General features: G+C 36.7%; 1 gene segment (V, D, J or C); it reads right to left on the reverse strand.

Moving 5' to 3' along the window:
- Positions 1-1697: 1697 nt before the first annotated feature.
- LOC308418483 (Ig heavy chain V region 108A-like) lies at positions 1698-6049 on the reverse strand. The segment is given in 2 exons: positions 6031-6049; positions 1698-2032 (listed from the first exon to the last, which is right to left on the reverse strand).
- Between the last annotated feature and the right edge of the window lie 918 nt (positions 6050-6967).

Below are 6967 nucleotides of genomic sequence, written 5' to 3' on the forward strand. Positions count from 1 at the left end.
TCAATAATTATTTTTTGATTATATCAATAAAGAGGGTAGATTCTAATTGCTTGGTGGAGGAAGAAAGATGGGATTTCTAGTCACCAGAGGTAAAGGAGGAAAAGGAAAAAAGGGAGATTTTCAAAAAGCCCTTGGGAAGCGGTGCAAGACACCATGTAAGGCCTTGGGGTAACTAGAACTAGTGGTGGTTCTGCAATAACCAGAATCTAATGTAATAGCTAATGGGTTTTGAACTTTAAATTCATTGAACTTTAAATTCATATAGCTAGAGAGTTATCTGGCTATATTTAAAGTATTAGGGATTCCTGGTGTTTTTCATCCATGTTGACTCAAGTGGGCAAGAGAAAGAGCCCAGGCTGTACAGTTGTTAGAAGTTTGGGAGAGCTATCCTTATGGTGGTTGGCTAATGGACAGTGATTGCAGTTCCATGCATTCATAGGAAATGTGACAAAGCTGCTGATTTGGTGGAACTAGACACCATAAGGTGAGGGGACTTATTTTCTGGTTAGGGACCCAGCTGACCCATGGCAAAGCTATATCTGTAGTGGGAACAACAGCAGTATTCTTGGAACTGAGCTGAGAGCACAGCCCCTGGAAGGTGACAGCGGGAGGATTTAAAAGTATAAGTGACAGAAACCAAAATGAAACGAACATTTAAAAGAAAAAAAAAAACTATGCAGCTTCAGCTTAATTTTACAACTGGAATTTGAATGATTATGAAAGTCATTATTGCCTGCAGAACCTTTCTCTAATTTTATTGTGTTTAATTATTCCTAAAATTAACTACCTTTAATTAGATTTGATGAAATCTGATCGAAGTTGGCAAAATCAATATGCATCAAGTTCTCAGTCTCTTCTCATGGTTTGCCTCCAAACATAGACATAGAGACATAATACCTCCCAATATTCTATGGCAAAAAGAAGATAGGACCCAGACTACCAGCAACTGTGAGAGGTGATGCTATATCATATGTTTCTAAAAGATAGTGACTATAAGGCTGATTACTGAGACTGGCACAAGTTTTTATAGGATCAGATGGTAAAAAGAAACTTTGAATCAAGACACAATATAAGACACATGCATTGAGTTGATAAATGAGCTCTGTGAAAAGTGATTTAATATTACTTTAGTCCAAAATATAGGAATTATGAGGTTAGACACTCTGAAAAAAAATACCTCTTATATTCTAAAAGCCTGGAATTTCTGCTGGACTACACAACCAAAGGGAAAAATGCATGGGGAAGTCACATCCATACTAAAAAATCATCACTTAAGACTGTAAGAATCATTTTTATTTATTCAGAGGTAGTGAAAATTTACAGGTCAAATTCATATTATACTGTATTCACAGCTATTCCAATTAAAGTACCAGGATTTATCAGAAATGATAGATATTTTATCATACATAAACACAATTTCTTTTTTGTTCTTCTATTAAAGAAATAAAACATTTTATTTGAGGTGGTCACTGGTGAAGAGATTGACAAGGTAGGGATAATATAGGAATATCCTATCTAACATCATATAATCCATAGATATTCTATTCCAAAGCTGACAAAAAAATATAGGTCTCTAAAGAGGAGACACAAAAATGGAATCTCAAAATGATTGTGAATGAACAACACTTCAGGCTAAACTTCTCTGAATCATGTATGTCCTAGGGAAGCTTCCTGCTCCTCCAGTGTTTCTGACACACTCAGGATGTGGTTGTAGCACTGTGCCTTGCACAGTAATAGAATGCAGAGTCTTCAGATGTCAATCTCCTAAGATCCATATAGACTGTGTTGGAAGATTTGTCAGCAGACAATGTGGTCCTGTCCTTGAAAGTTTGATTGTACTTAGTATCACCGCTGTAAGGATAAATCCATCCAATCCACTCAAGGCTATTTCCATGGCTCTGCTTCAGCCAGTGAATAGAGTAAGCAGAGTCAGTGATAGTGTAGCCAGAAGCCTTACAGGAAATCTTCACTGAGGCCCCATGCATCACCAGCTCAGCACCAGACTTCTGCAGCTGGACCTGGGAGTGAACACCTGAAGAGGAAAAGACAGAATGAATGTCATTGTCACCTGTGTGTATGGCCAGATCTCAAAACTTCTGCTGTGTGACATTTACCTGTAGCTGTTGCTACCAGAAAGAGTATCATAGAGCTCCATGCCATGGTGAGGTCCTGTGTACTCAGTGACTGTAGAGAGGACAGGGATCTTATGTTGTTGGTGGTGTAGACATCCCTATATTTACCAGCATAGACTCACATGATTTACATATTCATGATCAGTGCACATCTTAAATATGAAGCTACTCCTGCTAAGTACGAAGTGACAACTGGGCCAGTAATCAGGTTGCTGTTTCACAAGTCTTAATCCTGTCTGAAGAAACTCATCCCATCTCTAATCCTTTTGCAGAGGCAATGGATGTAACATTACCTATACATTAAAAAGATGTATAGCCAGGGACAGTAGACACCATGGAGACATGGTTAACTGATAGATTTTTAGGTAGTTACGAGGATGACAAATGTGATGCAAATTTCAAAATAAGCTAAATCATTAAAAGAACAACCTCATATCAATATTTACAACTAATATTTGTCATTCAAGCATGTTCTATAATGAAAAGCTCACCTAAATGACCAAAAGTTATGATACTTCAAAATATTTACACATTAAATATTATGTCAGCAGAAAATTTGGTACACTTTCACAATGGAATACTACTCATGTATATGAAACAATGACATTATGAAATAGGTAGGCAAATAGATGGAACTTGAAACATTATCCTAAGTTAGATAAACTACTCATAAAAGAACACACAGGTAATACACTCACTGGTAAATGGATATAAACCCCAGAAAGCTATAAATAGACAAGAAACAATTCAGAACCTTATGGAGCTCAAAAAGAAAAAAGACCAGAACGTGGATTCCTCAGTCTTTCTTAGAAGACTTAACAAAACACTCATGGGAGGAAATGCAAGAGCTAGTACAGGGTCAAGTTTTGAAGAAAAGATCATTCTGAGGCTTCTTCACCTGGGTATTCACACATATGCAGCCAGCCACCAAACCCAACCACTAGAGCTGATGCCAAGAAGTGCTAATTGGCAGAAACCAGGTATGGATGACTCCTCAGGGGATCTGCCAAAGTCATACAGATATAGTTGAGTATGGTTGCAGATAACCATCAGACTGAACATGGGGAACACAGTGAAGGCACTTGTGAAGGAACAAAAGGGTTTAAAACTCTATGGGAAGAACATTATCAGCCAACCAAACCCTCCACAACTACCATGAATTAAAACACCACACACTGAGCACAAATGGAGAAACTCATTACTCTAACTGCACATGTAGTAGAGAATGGCAGTGTCTGGCATCTATGTGAGAAGAGACTTTTGGTCCAATGAGGGTGAGTTTTCCCAATGAGAGAAATGCCAAGGTACTGAGGTAGATATGAGGATTGGGAGAGGTTTCATCTGTATGTATACAAGTGAAGGGGGGGCAAAGGAAACGGTTGGGGGTAACATTTTAAATGTAAATACAGAGACTATCCAATAAGATCATTTTTAAAAAAAGTATTATGGCAGTAATGTCATTACAAGTATATTCTGTAGATTATGTGTCAAAAAAGATTGCATCAAGATGACATGAATACCTGCACACAGACACACACAGTATATATTCTGTATATATATATATCAACACACTTTTCATAAAAAATGAATAAATTACTTATGTCAATTTTTGTAAAATAGATGCAACTAGAGATGACTGTATTAAAGGAAGCCATGTTAGAAACATAGACATTGAAGGAGGCTCTAAAATTTCTTACATGCTGAACTGTTATATAGGGATGTGCATAGAAATACATAGTGATGTTTAAAGGAAACTGCGTAGTATAACAAAATATAAAATAAGAGGGTAAAAAAAGGAAAGGTAGGGTTTTTTGAGGAAATTGTCATTGTCATGATGTACCAAGTACATTTGCATGGCTACTCTGAACATATACAAAACTGATATATCTACTTTACAGATTATTTTTATTCTTTGCAATTTTTATTCATAAATAAAACACACTATGATTATATCTGCTTTTACTATGTCCCTCTAGTTTCCCCTGGGACTTCCCAATATGTCTCTTTCTCTCAACATCATAACCTATTTATTTCACTGACTAATAATATATAGCATATCCAATTACTCCTATTTACATACACAGCGGTGAGATTATTCAATAGTACATAGGGATCCTACAAAATCATTACTAAAATTTGAGTAAATGTTCCTCATTGGTTATCAAACATCAACAAACCCTCAGGTTATGTGGGTCCTGATTCATTCCTCATTATCTATGTTGTAACATTTCTAAAATGGTGTACTATGTTTAGTGGTGAGAACAGAACTAAAGATCTATATGTGTGATCTTAAGAAAAGAATTTAGGAAATTGAATTCTTAAATTGTAATGTACAATGATTAAATTCTGATTACTAAAGTTTCCAGGAGACATTCTTATCTGGTCAGCAATTGCACAGCGATAAGATTGTAACTTTGACAGCTTGAACTTTATTGTTCATGTATTGTGATGGCAACATTAGCTGCTGAGAATTCGTCTGACCATATCAAGTCCTGAGACTTTATTTTATGTCTAAACACCTAGCATTATGGACATTATGTTCTTTCTAATCCCTCCTTTGTGATGGACCTTATGTTTTTGGTGGGACATTAGATAGATGTCTCATCTGTGTTGAAAAATGCAGAGGCTCATTCCCTGCACCTTGTCCATTGATACATGTCGGCATTATTCTTGCACACTGCACACAGGAGCTGCTGTGATTAAGGCAGAGCAGCAATAATCTACTAATATAAACATCAATATTATACACCAGCTTGATAACATAAACATGAACTATATAATTAAGGACTACAGAACATTACATCATTTGTAACCATGGGTTTTTGACCATTGTTACCTGGTATGAAGTCTTTTTATGATGCAGGTCAAAAATCCAGTTAGAAAGCAGTTGGTCACTACATAGCAGCCAAGCACAAGTGGGTAAGTCTTACCTGACTACTTACATTATAAAATAATAGCTCAGGTACTGTATAAGAAAAGTGAGTCCATAAAGGTCAGAGGAGTATTAGAAGATTACATAAAAATACAGACTATATGAAAGCAGAGAAACCATATAGATGAAGTGCACAGGATGTGCCTGTGTCTAGCAGCAGCAGGACAACAAGGTCTTCAATGTATTTGTAGATATTTACTGTCATTATTTTGTGCATTGTTTAGTAAACGTCTTTTGAATATGTCTCATGGTTACTGAGTTGCATTTAATGTTTGTGTCTCTGTGTGTGTGTGTGTTTGTGTGTGTGCGTGTGTGTATTTTATTGATTATGTTAATTCTTTTATGTGTTTTTATCTTTCCATGTAAAAATCTAAGGTTGTAAAGTTCTTGGGTGAATGGTGGAGCTTCTGGCAAGAGTTTGGAAAGAATATCAGTGATCAGAATACATTTATAAAATTTAATATTTATTTTCTCTTTCTATTATTTTTTACAATCCAGTCATTGTCCTCCTCCCTGTCCACCCTCTACAGTTCTTCATCCAATTTCTCTTCCCCCCCGTCATCAAGAGGATGCCCTCTTTCTCCAGACCACCTTATTTCCTTGGGTTTCAAGTTTCTTGAGGCTTACATGCTTCTTCTAGCACTGATACCAGACCAGAAAGTCCTGTTCTTCATATATTTTGGGTACACCTGATCAGCTCATGTATACTGACTGGTTGGTGCCACATTGTCTGAGAAATCTCAGGGGCCTGGGTTTATATATAATAAAGAAACAAGAAAAAAAAATCTTTGTGCCTAACATAGAATCTTCACAGTTTTTGAGCACAGAAACATTAAATGTCAATCACAGTAGGTGCATGGAGGTTTGGAAAGAAACCACAGAGGATACAGAGTCCACCCACACCCATCATATCTCTCTGCTGGGGATTCTTGGAACCATTGTGCCCCCTACTGGTCATGAACTTACCTGCTTGTAGATTTCCCATTATTAACACTGAAATTGCTGAGTCTGACTTGAGTAGTAACATACCCCTGCAAATAGTATGTTTAAATAGATCAGATTCATTGACAAATAACTTGTGTCTATCTGGAGAATATGATTGATATCCCAGCCTCTGAATTTAAATTGTTTGTACAATAACATCAATGACAATCTCAAAGTCACCCTTTTAGTGGCAGTAGGATACAGCTCTGACAGTTCTCAGTGTAAACAAGAGAGAACCAGGTCTTTGTTACCTTCATTGGACTGGACCTGTATAAGAGAAACTGAGGACAAAAGGAAAACAATGAGTCTTGAGCATCACTGCATATCCATGTATTAATTCCTGGGACAATCTCATCCAGGAGTCAACAGAAAGAAGTGGAGCCACTGTGATACTTACAGCAAAATTAACAGTTAAAAAATAATAATTCACATTGTAAAAAGTAGTTTAAATCAAGTTATTCTGCAACACAACTCTTTTCCCAAGCTGCTTGTGCATGCATTTGATGAGAAGAATGGAGAGAGAAAATCTCACTGACAATGATGCTAATGGGTGGAAATACGTGAGCTTAGAAAGATTTATCTCTCCCTGTGTATGGTCCAAATCCAGAATCCTTTCATTCCTCTGTGGGGCATGTTTTAATAAAGTTTTATGGGATTTGATACTTTCTGTAATGAATGATAGATGTGAAATATTGACTCAGGAATGAGGGGAACCAATAGCACTGTGTAGAATTATGTGGTCATATGTATTTAATTACATATGGATTGAGTTGTGATCAAACCCTACTGCTCCAGAGCTATTGACCCATTTTTCCCTTGTGGCTATTGACATCCACACTATTGCTCTTCAATTTGAGATGCTGTCTGCTGGGACATGAAGTTCTAAACTACTCCCCAATTCTCTTCTGCAGGCTCACAG

Source organism: Micromys minutus, assembly GCF_963924665.1.
Source record: "Micromys minutus genome assembly, chromosome: 1".
Lineage (NCBI taxonomy): Eukaryota > Metazoa > Chordata > Mammalia > Rodentia > Muridae > Micromys > Micromys minutus.